The following is a 14,716-nucleotide window of genomic DNA, read 5'->3' as shown; positions in this document are numbered from 1 at the left end:
AACATCTGCCAGAAAGCATTGGTACTGAGATGTGGTCTGTGGTCCCCACCTGCAGAATCAATCCTTTGAGGGTGTCTTGATAATTGCCAATAATTTCCATCTATTGTCTATTCCATTTGCACAACAGCATGTGAAATTGATTGTCAATCAGTGTCGTTTCCTAAGTGGACAGTTTGATCTACTTGGAGTTATATTCTGTTGTTTAAGTGTTCCCTTTATTTTTTTGAGCAGTGTATATATACAGTACAGACCAAAAGGTGGACACACCTTCTCATTTAAAGATTTATCTGTATTTTCATGACTAAGAAAATTGTACATTCACACTGAAGGCATCAAAACTATGAATTAACACATGTGGAATTATATACTTAACAAAAAAGTGTGAAACAACTGAAAATATGTCTTATATTCTAGGTTCTTCAAAGTAGCCACCTTTTGCTTTGATGGCTGCTTTGCACACTCTTGGCATTCTCTTGATGAGCTTCAAGAGGTAGTCGCCGGAAATGGCTTTCACTTCACACGTGTGCCCAGTCAGGTTTAATAAGTGGGATTTCTTGCCTTATAAATGGGGTTGGGACCATCAGTTGTGTTGTGCAGAAGTCTGGTGGATACACAGCTGATAGTCCTACTGAATAGACTGTTAGAATTTGTATTATGGCAAGAAAAAAGCAGCTAAGTAAAGAAAAACGAGTGGCCATCATTACTTTAAGAAATGAAGGTCAGTCAGTCCGAAAAATTGTGAAAACTTTGAAAGTGTCCCCAAGTGCAGTTGCAAAAACCATCAAGCGCTACAAAGAAACTGTCTCACATGAGGACTGCCCCAGGAAAGGAAGACCAAGAGTCACCTCTGCTTCTGAGGATAAGTTTATCCGAGTCACCAGCCTCAGAAATCGCAGGTTAACAGCAGCTCAGATTAGAGACCAGGTCAATGCCACACAGAGTTCTAGCAGCAGAAACATCTCTTCAACAACTGTTAAGAGGAGACTTTGTGCAGCAGGCCTTCATGGTAAAATAGCTGCTAGGAAACCACTGCTAAGGACAGGCAACAAGCAGAAGAGACTTGTTTGGGCTAAAGAACACAAGGAATGGACAGTAGACCAGTGGAAATCTGTGCTTTGGTCTGATGAGTCCAAATTTGAGATCTTTGGTTCCAACCACCATGTCTTTGTGCGACGCAGAAAAGGTGAACGGATGGACTCTACATGCCTGGTTCACACAGTGAAGCATGGAGGAGGAGGAGTGATGGTGTGGGGGTGCTTTGCTGGTGACACTGTTGGAGATTTATTCAAAATTGAAGGCATACTGAACCAGCATGACTACCACAGCATCTTGCAGCGGCATGCTATTCCATCCGGTTTGCGTTTAGTTGGACTATCATTTATTTTTCAAAAGGACAATGACCCCAAACACAACTCCAGTCTGTGTAAGGGCTATTTGACCAAGAAGGAGAGTGATGGGGTGCTACGCCAGATGACCTGGCCTCCACAGTCACCAGACCTGAACCCAATCGAGATGGTTTGGGGTGAGCTGGACCGCCGAGTGAAGGCAAAAGGGCCAACAAGTGCTAAGCATCTCCGGGAACTCCTTCAAGATTGTTGGAAGACCATTACCGGTGACTACCACTTGAAGCGCATCAAGAGAATGCCAGGAGTGTGCAAAGCAGTCATCAAAGCAAAAGGTGGCTACTTTGAAGAACCTAGAATATAAGACATATTTTCAGTTGTTTCACACTTTTTGTTAAGTATATAATTCCACATGTGTTAATTCATAGTTTTGATGCCTTCAGTGTGAATGTACAATTTTCATAGTCATGAAAATACATAAAAAGTCTTTAAATGAGAAGGTGTGTCCAAACTTTTGGTCTGTACTGTACATACACACACACACACACACATATATATATATACATACACGCACGCAGTAGGGAAAATAAGTATTTGATACACTGCCGATTTTGCAAGTTTTCCCACCTACAAAGAATGGAGAGGTCTGTCATTTTTATCATAGGTACACTTCAACTGTGAGAGACAGAATCTAAAAATAAAATCCAAAAAAAAATCACATTTGATGATTTTTAAATAATTAAATCGCATTTCATTGCATGAAATAAGTATTTGATCACCTACCAACCAGCAAGAAATCTGGCTCTCACAGACCTGTTAGTTTTTCTTTCAGAAGCCCTCCTACTCTGCACTCCTCACCTGTATTTATTGTACCTGTTTGAACTCGTTACCTGTATAAAAGACACCTGTCCACACACTCAATCAATCACACTCCAACCTATCCACCATGGTTAAGACCAAAGAGCTATCTAAGGACACCAGGGACAAAATTGTAGACCTGCTCCAGGCTGGGATTGGCTACAGGACAATATGCAAGCAGCTTGGTGAGAAGGCAACAACTGTTGGCACAATTATTAGAAAACGGAAGAAACACAAGATGACTGTCAATCTTCCTCGGTCTGGGGCTCCATGCAAGATCTCGACCCGTGGGATAAGGATGATTCTGAGAAAGGTCAGGAATCAGCCCAGAACTACACAGGAGGACCTGGTCAATGACCTGAAGAGAGACGAGACTACAGTCTCAAACATTACCATTAGTAACACACTATGCCGTCATGGATTAAACTCCTGCAGGTCCCCTGCTCACACCAGCACATGTCCAGGCCCGTTTGAAGTTCGCCAATGACCATCTGGGTGATCCAGAGGAGGCATGGGAGAGGGTCATGTGGTCAGATGAGACCAAAATAGGACTTTTTGGTATCAACTCCACTTGCCGTGTTTGGAGAAAGAAGAAGGATGAGTACAACCCCAAGAACACCGTCCCAACTGGGAAGCATGCTGGGGGAAACCTTATACTTTGGGGGTGCTTTTTTGCAAAGGGGACAGGACAACTGCACCCAGCAACAGTCCCGAAACTTGAAAGATCTGGAGAAGATCTGTATGGAGGAGTGGTCCAAAATTCCTGCTGCAGTGTCTGCAAACTTGGTCAAGAACTACAGGAAACGTCTGACCTCTGTAATTGCAAACAAAGGTTTCCGTACCAAATATTAAGATCTGTTTTTCTATTGTATCAAATAATTAATTTGCATAATTGCATGAAATAAGTATGTAAAAATTATAAAATGTTATTTTCTGTTTTTTATTTTTAGATTCTGTCTCTCACAGGTGAAGTGTACCTACGATAAAAATTACAGCCCTCTCCATTCTTTGTAGGTGGGAAAACTTGCAAAATCGGCAGTGTGTCCAATACTTATTTTCCCCACTGTATATACTTTGTTACTAAAAAAGAAAAAACCCACCGGTCTTCTATGTGAACATAACAAAGACTATAACTAAAAATCTTATATATTAAAAAAAAAAACTAAAACAAGGTTGACCACATTTTCTTATGGTATTTTTATCTGAAACTTCCTTGGAAAATTCACTGGAAATATCAGAAATGTCTGAAGTGGGGACCTCAATGTAAGACCCCCACCCATTAGATGTAAGGGGGCTCCCAAACCTCACGTGTCGATGCAGCACAGCCATCTGCAGCCACATTTTACGTAGAGCACACGCAGAACCGGGTCATTAACACATACATTAATCCTTTCATTTCGTTCTCCTTTGCTGAAGATGTGTTTGACAAAGACCTCATCTACCAAAATAAAGAGGTGTATTCCCTATGAACTAACAATACCGTGGCATCTCTTCTTCCCAGGTCCTCTGCGTTGTGCCAATCTTCTGGAAATGTGTGGATACATTGACAACTGGCCACTGCCAGGCCCCTGGTCGTAGTGATTATGCCTACTGTCCAAACTGATTAGACATGGACAAGGAGTAAGGTAACACCCCATTGTCAATTAGATGTAAGGCTATGTTCACACTAGGCGTTTTTTCACTACACATTACTTTCAATGGGTGAAATACACTGAAAGAAGTGACGTGCTCTATTCAGCAAAAAACAATGCAAATCACAAAATACTGATCATACAAAAACCAGGGTGTGAGCAGGAGATTTCTGAAATCTCATAGACTTTGCTTGTACTGTAAAACACAGCTGAAAATTTGCATTAAAAAAACGCTGAAAAAAACGCAATGTGTGAACATAGCCTTCAAAGGCACTGCACAGTGGTCTGAAACACAAATTCTGCACATTTGTGATTTTATAGGGTTTATAAGATTACTAAAACAGATGTGTCAGGAGACCACACAGATCCACTTTATAAAAAACAAAAACACCTCAGTCATTGAAAGGTTAAATTACAACATTCCTAAGTCCAGTGCTGAAAATCTCCCAAGTCTCCTTACATTATGTAGTAAAGGACAGGAGACATTGGGGCCTTGCTTGTCCACCAGGTGATGTCTTATCGGTGGAAAGACTGTGATGAGAGGTTTGTCTTGAGGAAATTGTGGCGGAAGTAAACTGCAATAAAAACAAAGTATTAGAGCAAGACACGGGATACATGACTGCAGCCTACAGAAACGTGACAGGTCCGGGGAAAATACCCAACAGCCTCATCTCATCTCAATGGAAAATCCATTTAGGTGGCACGTAGCGTAAGGCATAAAGGGACGTCAGCACCTTGACATATGATCGTAATGGTGTTATAAGAGATCTGATGAGTCCATCATGACAAATCTAGTGTGGAAAACATCTGCAAATGCGTCTGGAAGTGCACTGGGGCGTATCCCTGCACTTAGACAGCTCCTGTCAAGTGCACGGACACGCCCCTCTGCACTCCCACACCAATCTGCAGACACTCCATTTCCTTTTGACTGGCACATCGGAGCTCTGCAAAAAAAAAAAAGGATAATTTTTCTGGGGAGGGACAATCGACGATACTGTTCTACCACTACTTCCATATGTAAAAGGAAGCTGAGAGGACCCTATAAGCCTCCATATTGATTTAAAGTGATTTCTTATTAGTAGCAATTAAACAACTTGCATTAATACACATCATCTATAGTGACGTCATGAGCCACCAAGCAACATCATTTAATGGCTCCAGTGCTACAAGACATGACTATGGATGACATGTCATTGTAGGGTACCGATTACACGCGGTGGGGTCTATCAACAGCATGGGACAACGATATTCTAGAAGTACCTAATATGGTCTGCTTTCTTTAAGGGGTTGCCCACTACCTTGATATTGATCACTTACCCATTGGATAGGTCATTAATATGGAATCAGTGGGGGCCATCTTCACAAGTGAATAGGAGCATGCGGCTCCCTCTCTGGGGGGCTGTCAGAACCCCATCGATTTGATATTGATACCCAATGCTGATGTTATCAATATCAAAGTAGAGGACAATCCCTTTAATTCCCATTAGGTTCACATTTAATAACCCCAACAAATGCAACGTAATCTCTCAACTAAGACAATAGCACCCCGTGTCACTTACATATTGATGCTGATGGTGAAGTTCTTAAAGGTGATTGGCAGTCTGTACTCCACATCTTTCTGAATTTCAGTAATACTGGAAAGATAAAAAAAAAGAAAACATTAATGATGACAATTCTACAAACTGCTGTGTCCCAAAAGAAAACACAACAGGTGGATATGTGTAAACCTAACCGATGCTCCAGTATTGTGGGTGCTGGAGCGTGCAGTCTCACAAGACACGATTTGTCTACTGTCTTGAATTGGAGGTGCCCCAGCCCCCAATAATGATCTAGGTCTGATTCGGCAGAACAGCATGAGGTCCGGCAAATCTGACCGCTTTATGGATACAACATGCTCCATATTACGACCACAAGAAAAAAGCCAAATAAAGAAGTGTGAGAACAGGACGGCGATGGGTGTACGGAGGATGGCAGAGAGATGACTGCAGAGCGCAGCATAAAGCACTCAGACATTAATCATCCCTGACAAAACATAATACAAGTCCTGCTTCATGCTGGGTACGCTTCTCAGGTAACCCTATACTGAAGGACTTGTACTGTGCATAGACCTAACATACAACACATTACATACAAGTTATCCCGCATCAAGAGACACATGACATAAAATAATAACCATCCTAGACATCAAGTTCCCCTTTGAGAGGTCACAAGGTAATATCCGATGGCTCTAAAATGGAATCTGCCACCAGGTTTTGCTATCCTATCTGCATGATGTAAGGGCAGAAACCTGATTCCAGAAATGTGTCCCTTATTTCGCTGCAGTTTTGATAAATTTTAGTTTTATCTACTGCAGATCTAGCAGTGCTCTGAATGCTGAGCTCCGTATAACCGGCTGCACCACTGATTGGCAGCTTTCTGTGTACACTGTGCATAGGCAGAAGGCTGCTATACAGACCTTGTGAAAAATGAGAAAAGAGAAAGGGAGAAAAAGCGCGCCATGTACCACCTGAGGAAGATAGTTCACTATCGAAACGCTTTGTGGAAAGGGCTCATTAAATTTATTTTTTAGTCCTAAATTTTTTTTCACTTCTAGTGTTCATTCTTTTAGCGCCCTATAGACCGCTTTTTTATTTAATTTGGACCACTCCTGAAAAATGAGGGATACCTGGTTGCGGGTTTACTAGTCTTCTAGTCACAACCTCCTACTGATAAAACAAAGATTTTATCAAAACACCAGCAAGCAGCCCAGAAAGTGACACATCGCTGGAATCAGGGTCTCTGTCTCTACATCATGCTGCTCTCGGAATATATGGCAAAAACCTAGTGACAGATTCCCTTTAAGCTCTCATCTCTAGTGATCAGGACCCTAGAATTTTCTTCTGAGGTGGGTTTCCCTTTAGCTCTGCACCTACCTAGCGTCACTGCATGGCTGCGGAAATAAAAAAAAAAAAAAAAAAATCTTTCTGAATTGTGAAGAGAAGGAGCAGTTGTGGAGTGTCTATATAATAGATGTAGAGAAGTGGGATGACGGCGGCCTGTGCTGAGCATTGCCCGGCTGATCGGGTGATGACTGATGGGTCACATGAATGAGTTATTACAGCAGAAACCGCACCCGTCCTGAGAACTATTCCTGCAAGGAACCGGCCGCCCCTAACCCTGCAGCTACATAATAGAGATGCAAAGAAACAAGGAGAAAGAAAGGAGGCAATGACAGGGATCACCAAGGAATAGCAAAAATATAGAATTTTATTAAAGACTAAACATACAAGACATGTTAAAAAAAACAACTAAAAAGCAACAATTGCGCCAATGAATAACAAAACCATTGCAAGGTACTGATATGGTTAATCCTCACATATATATGCCCAACTAGTCACAGAAAATCTCAATATATGACTACAGACTGCCCACCACAATATAATAAAGAGCAAGGTAGCAGCAAAGTATCTATTCACAAAGGCATTAATATCCAAATAAGCCTATAAAAATAGTGCCCATTATATAACCCCACAATGAAACCTGCTGCTGACACAATCGCCCCCAATGTGAAACTATACAATTGGATTGCTAAAAGAGCAAGCTAACGCTGTTAGGTCGGGCAGTAGAAAAAAATGATGTAAATACACCTGAACCATCAGGCAACCTACAGAAATGTGCATGGAGGATGTTGTTTTTACATAAGAGTTATGTATACAGAAAAGCTATATGTCCTATACAGGAAAAGTGTGGGATGAGGAGCTTACAAGACCACTAAAGTAAGACATTCACAAGCTCCTTCTGTATACTCCCTGGTGCCGGGGGTCCGACCCCACTGATCTTACACTGAGAATGTATGGAACTCCTGTAATGTCACCCTTCTTTTCTACAATGTAATCAAGGCAGATTTATATGTCTGAACAAGACTTGTATCGACCCATAAAAGAAAAGAGCCGCAGCTCCACCATACTGAATCCCTGCACAGCGACGCTATCAGCCGTGCAGGGACACAACGCAGCTGCCGTCACTTATATAATGGCCGAATGTGCAGGGAAAAGCCACAACGGACCTCATTGTTCTGAAGGCTGCAGCGTATCCGAGCTATATGTGACACTACTCTGACATAGGGAAAGGGACAAAAACCCTTCAAATAGCAGTGACGTCTGATTAATATTTAGATTTGTATTGAACATAAAGCCACAATCTTAGGACCATTACATACATTACCAGACTACTTTATAGATGATCAATTGCCAGCACAAGTTATATTACGCCCAAAATATCTCTGCAGCACCACCAAATTGCTGTATGAAAAATATGAGGAGTTATAGAAGTGTGCGCCCACATATTATCTGTACAGGTCCATATATCAGCCACTATTATGTGAAATATGTAGTAAAATACACTATTATACATTATTAATGTTCTGTCCCTTTAAAATTCTGTCACCATGGTAACGACAGTCATACTCAGCCAATAGGATTGCTCGGTTTGAATTTGAAAAAAAAAAACCTCCTATGTGGTCAGTTTGTTCCATCTGATCTGAGTGTGAAGACAGACACCTGCGATCAGCGAGAGATTATAGGTATAAGACGTGATATAATATAATGGACGGAGCCACATCCCATCACACGCACTCAGCGAGCACAACTGACAGGAATCAGCCCATTTACCAGAGGAGAAGTCATTATTCCCCAACACATGATACGCTGAGACACCAGTGGGGGGCGCCACACTCATCACATCTCCCATCTGGAAGGATCCAGCCATCACTTCTAATGGGGGTCACTGCCCTTTTTTGGTGATTGCTGGAGTTTCCCGCGGTCGGACCCCACTGATCTATCAGTCGTCACCGAGCCCAGGGATAAGGGGATGACTTGTTCCATCTGATAATTCCCCTTTAATGAAGCTCAGATACAGAACAGTAAATATCCTACACATTTCCCAATTTGCCCTTTCCCCAGCAGAGCCCCCGAATTATTTATAGCCAATGTTTCTAAGACCAAAGAAATATCACCAATCCCCAAACCCTCTGCTGACGCCTCCTGAGGTTTTATAGATTGTGGAGACATTTCTACAAGAGAAGATATCAGCGGACACCATGGGGATGGAGTATTCTGCCAGCGTTGGAGCAGGTAGTATCCATCACTCACTCACCGTTCTCTATACTCTTGTTACATGGCTTTCTGGGGCTTTCATTAAACAGACTCATCTGTGGGGACATTTTCTTTCCTTTAATGCATATACTTGGTGGTAAATGTTTTTCTGAGTTTTATTGAAAATTGTGCACAGTTTGCCTCCTGTACCCTCTGTGCTGTACTGTCTATTGCTGGCTGCAGAACTAGTTAACTGAGAATCCATCAGTGAGCTCCTTCTGACAGTCTTAACATACATACGTCCTCTTTGTACGGTGAGGATTGCTCCTAATATCTGGTTGTGTTTTCTGCAGATTACATCAGTCCTGAGGAACAGCTGAGGAGACTGGCATATTGTGTGAAGTTTCTCCCTTCTCCCCTCTACAAGAAGGAGGTCAGTGAGACGACTCAGGGCAACGCTACGGCCTCTTCTATAAGGTAGCTGTGTATTCGGATCTTCCTTGTAGCCTCCTAACTTCATCTCTTCTCTTCCAGCGCCTTATGCCGACCAACCCCATTGCCCAAAGAAGATGCATCGAAGAGTATAAAGCCAGGGAGAAAAGGAAGAGGGAAGAAAGGTGCAAGGAACTAAAAGAACGGCGCAAGTACCTGGATGAAGAGGAAGACGAGGAAGAAGAGAAGGAAGAAGAGGAGAAAGCAGCAAAGAAGATAAAGCTGGACATCATGGATTTAAGACAGAAGACACTAAAAGAACTGTGCGCCTACCTGGATGAAGAGGAAGAAGAGGAAGAAGAGAAAGAAGAGAAAGCAAAGAAGATGAAACTCCACATCAAGATCCCTAGGGGGGAAGTGACGGCCAAAGGCCAGAAAAGAAAACAACCGATCCCAACAACAAGAAGGAAGAAAGAGAACCAGACCAACTTCCGCCAGTACATCAACCGGTATTTGAGAGTGACGCACCCCTGGGCCTTCGTCGCGCGGCATCGCGCACGCGGGAGCTTGCCCGGAGCCGGATCTTTTGAGGGTTGTAGTCTCGTGGCGGTGATCCGGTCCGTGCCCAGGGAGTCAGACTAAGTGGCGCTGTATCAGCGGTAGATGTTGGACGACTACGCCACCCGTTGAGTACAGCTAAGGAGCTGCTGCTGCAGGGCAGACCGCTGAGGCCGGTGGTAGGATTGTGCAGCGTGATAGTATAACCCCCAACGGGAGGGGTATGGCCTCAGGGCAGCCGACGTGGATGATGGGGGTAGCAGGAACCACTCGGAGACGGTACGGTGTAGTTCAGGGTCTTTACTGGTGACAAAGATAGACCCTCCCGGAGTACTGGCTAGCGATTGGGGCCTGGTCAGTCCTTGAGCAGATGGGATCTCCCCTGGCCAGGCGGAGTTGTAGGCCTCCCAAACTAACTGTACTCTTCTGGCTACCTTGCTAGAGGCGGGTATAAGTAGCCCACGTCCCTGAGTGTACCGTGTGGTGCTCACCCGTATGGCCGGTGACTCGGGCCCTTCTAGTAGCTTCCGCTCCACTACGGCGGTGCTGGTCCCATGCGTGTGACCGTGCCTTCGGGTTTCTTGGCCAGAGGACCTGGAATCCCCTGCCTGACGGATTCTGCTGCTGGGTAGGAGTTAGTCCCCACAGCCTCGGACTCTGGGTCCGGTAAGAAATCTTCTCAGTCAGGGCGAGCTCTGCAGCTGCCAGCCCCTGACTCCTTGTAACACTGCTCCCACAGAGCTCCTGATGTTTCTTCAAATAGCTGCTTCTCTTCTCTGTCTCTACTTCTGGCATGGCCCAGGAGCTGGGCCCAGCCGGAGCCACAGCTCCCTGTCAGCCCTCCTGGCTGAACTCTCCCTCTCAACTCTCTAACCCTGCCTCAACCCTAGGTTTATATAGGGGAAGTTCTTCCCCTCCCAGGACTGGGCAGGAGGTGTGGCATGCATAGGATTCCTGACCAAGAGACCTCCCACCTGCTCTCAGACATAACATTGCTGTTACTGTGGAAACCAGACCCCTGGGGTGCCACAAGAGGAAAGAGGAACATCATGTGGACCATCCTGCTGGAACCTCTCTGCCGATAACATCACATACGGCAATACCGGCTGGTAAGTATCAGACCACCAAATAACAGCAGGATAGTGTAATATAGTGGTAGTGTATCAGTATTAGTGTAATAAGAGTAATAATACTAGTGATAATAGTAAGAAATAAATAAAATAGTAATAAAATAACAGTAGTAATAGTAGTAGGTAGAATAGCAGTGTGATCCAGGGTCCTAGGACTGATCGCCTTTTCTCGGGGTCAAGAAGGAATTTTTCCCCTGTGACACAAATTGGCTGAAGGTGTCCAGGGGTTTTTGCCTTCTTCTGGATCAACACTCTAGGTATAGGGTAGTATTAGTAGTGATAGGAAAGTAGAATAATACTGTAATAAGATAGCAGGATGTTAATAATAGTAAGAATATAAAAATAATTATAGTGTTGTTTTGATTATTTTAAGTAGTTATAGAAAAGTTAGAATAGCAAAGTAATAAGATAGCAGGACATAAATAATATATAATCTATAAAAAGTACACAAACCTAAATTAAAATACTAATAACTACAGTAGCAGTACAATTAGTTGTGTAATATTAATAAGAATTATTAATAACTAGTAATAACATTATTAGATTTGATCCAGGGTCCTAGGACTGACCGCCTTTTCTCGGGGTCAAGAAGGAATTTTTCCCCTGTGACACAAATTGGCTGAAGGTGTCCTGGGGTTTTTGCCCTCTTCTGGATCAACACTAAGTATAGGGATTTTAGTAATACCATTATCATAAACACAAGAGTAATAAAAAATTATAAAACTAATTAAAAAAATGAATTATAACAGGTACAATTGATTGCATTAGTACAGTAATAATAAACATTAAAAATGGTGGTCCCAGTTAGTAAGTTAGTGTAGTGTTAGTGTAGGGACCCATCTGAAGAGGTCGCCTTGACGTTGGCAGATGGGCTCGCACAATTTGCTCAAAGTGTGCGCTAAGAACCTCATATTTCTATGTACAGGAGATCTAGCAGTAATACCATTCAGGAGATAGGTATTTGTGTACACACATTTTGTTATATACTTTTGCGCCGCACACAGGGCAGGTATACAGGTACAGGACGCTCATATGTAGTGAGAGTGTTGCAGTAATATTATAACTGGGCCTTAAGGGTAAAATGTTGATAACTACAGGTCCTGGAAACACATCAGAAACTAGAACCTGTAAGTAACTGGTTCCCAGCTAATGATTAATATGTAAAGGGCAGTCTGGTACCAGGACCCGCGTTATAGGACACATTATCATCAGGCAGGTGCAGTCAGGGCTCTTACAAGATCTGCGTCAGTCGTGTGGCGGTATAACACAGTCTCGCTCCTGCCTCAGGCGCCAGCAGTGGAGCCAACCCTGATCCTGGCAGCTTAACCCCTTATATGACACAGTCAGTGGCTTTCACAGCATTTAGGCACATAAGACCGGAGAGGGAGGCGCGATCATGGTGCCGATGAGTTTCTATGGCAGCCGAGATGTAACAATGGACCCCATGACGGCCATCTTACTGCTCTTATTAGACCCCGGCTGAGGAGAGGTCTATGAGGACACCGGTCAGAGTTATGTCGCCTGCTCTGCAGCTATTAGAAATATCTAGGGCTGATTAGTTTGCTATCTGTAAATCGGATCTAGCCCTGCCCCCCCCCCCCCCCCAGCAGCACTGGGCTACCACTGGTGTGATCAGGGCTATTGGGCTCCTAGATTGGGCAGAGGAGCTCAGTCTTCAGCAGGAGCTGGCTGAGGAGAGCGGAGCGACTTGCATGGGGCTGCTGCACAAGCAGCTCACAAGGTGGAGATTTATCCGGAGACGCGGTACCCGGGCTGTGATCTGCTTTGCAGGCTGCATAGTCGCTGCCTCCTAGGACCCGAACTTCACCCCTAACTGGCACAGCAGAGCTCGGACGGCTGCAAGTGCCGGAGAGTGGCTGATTAGTGACTGCTGTGTCTCCTGCACTCAGATAAGAGCGGTACAGAGCGGGGGCTCAGTAATGGTGAATACGGGAAGTGTCCACCCCTCACATGCCCTATATGTGGCCCCCAGAGGTAAAGTCTTCCCTGTACCCAGCGCCTCCTCCCGCCTTCACTGCTGGCGTGCGCCATTGCTTAGAGGGGATGTCTGAAGATAACAAGTTACATACATAGTAACATAGTTTTTAAGGTTGAAGGAAGACTAAGTCCATCTAGTTCAACCGATAGCCTAACATGTTGATCCAGACAAAGGCAAAAAAAAACCCTGTGGCAAATACTAAGCTCCACATTGGGGAAAACAATTCCTTCCTGACTCCATACGACAATCAGACTAGTTCCCTGGATCAACGCCCTATCATGGAATCTAGTTTTTGTAACCTGTAATATTATACTTTTCAAGAAAGGAATCCATGCCCTTCTTAAATTTTAACAGTGAATCACTCATTACAACATCATGCGGCAGAGAGCTCCATAGTCTCACTGCTCTTACAGTAAAGAATCCCCGTCTGTGATTATGATTAAACCTTCTTTCCTCCAGACGTAGAAGATGCCCCCTTGTCCCCGTCTCTGGCCTCAGAGTAAAAAGATCAGTAGAAAGGTCTTTGTACTGTCCCCTCATATACTTGTACATAGTAATAAGATCACCCCTAAGCCTTCGTTTTTCCACAGTAAATAACCCCAAGTGTAATAACCTGTCTTGGTATTGCAGACCCCCCAGTCCTCTAATAACCTTGGTCGCTCTTCTCTGCACCCGCTCTAGTTCAGCTATGTCTTTCTTATACACCGGAGACCAGAACTGAACACAGTATTCTAAGTGTGGTCGCACTAATGACTTGTATAGAGAGTCATGAGGTTATTCTTCTTCAGATACTCTATTATAGCATCTCTTAGGAAACCCTCCAGGATTTTACCCACAGTAGAGGTTAAGCTTACCGGCCTATAATTTCCAAGTTCGGTTTTTGTCCCCTTTTTGAATATTGGCACCACATTTGCTATACGCCAGTCCTGTGGTACAGACTCTGTTATTATGGAATCTTTAAAGATTAAAAATAATGGTCTATCTATGACGTTACTTAATTCCTGCAGTACTCGCGGGTGTATCCCATCCGGGCCTGGGGATTTGTCAACTTTAGTTATCACTTATCCACAGGCTCAGTGATCACTTACTGATCGTGGGGTCTGACCACTGCGAACCATCGTCTGATCGGGAAGGAACGGAAAGTCAGGGAACAACTGCAGCTCCATTCATTCTCTATGGGGCTCTGGAAAAAGCCGAGCTCAGCGCTTGGATGCCACATAGGGAATGAATGGAGCTGATCCTGGAGTAATAACATGTCCTCCTCATCTTTCTGTCTGTGTAAGTGGCTCAGCCCTCGTCTCCCCTTCTGTTCCCGACTTCTGTTTTGTTCCCTGTGGACTTTCTCTCAGTCCTCTGCAGCCATTATGTGTGTAGACAACTTCAAAAAGAAAAAGTAGCAGAACATCAGTCATCTAATAATCCACGATATTCAGGGGGGAAAACAAAACGGTGATGTTCTTACACAGTCGCCTCCTCCTGAGCTGATGAAGATGTCGGTGGCAGCACATTGCGGTTTGTGTTCTCTGCCTGAATATCGCGGATTATGTGACGTCCCGCAGCTTCTCATCATCCATGTTGGGCTGTTGGACGACGTGTGGACGCTCGGCTTGTTGGATTCTTGTGTTACTACCAGCACTGACTTTATATTGTGACTCCTGTGCCAATTCCCATTTCTAATTGCAGCGTGTTATAC

At 44.0% G+C, this 14,716-nt stretch overlaps 1 pseudogene; it reads right to left on the bottom strand.

Annotated features, from left to right (window-relative positions):
- LOC141236816 (vacuolar protein sorting-associated protein 37A-like) overlaps nt 1-14,716 on the bottom strand; it is a 37,480-nt pseudogene that overhangs the window by 19,611 nt on the left and 3,153 nt on the right.

Source organism: Phyllobates terribilis, unplaced genomic scaffold, assembly GCF_046119375.1.
Source record: "Phyllobates terribilis strain yellow unplaced genomic scaffold, ASM4611937v1 Scaffold_715__1_contigs__length_759695, whole genome shotgun sequence".
Taxonomy (NCBI): domain Eukaryota; kingdom Metazoa; phylum Chordata; class Amphibia; order Anura; family Dendrobatidae; genus Phyllobates; species Phyllobates terribilis.
The sequence above is the reverse complement of the archived record's forward strand: the minus strand, read 5'-3'. Positions and strand labels throughout refer to the sequence as shown.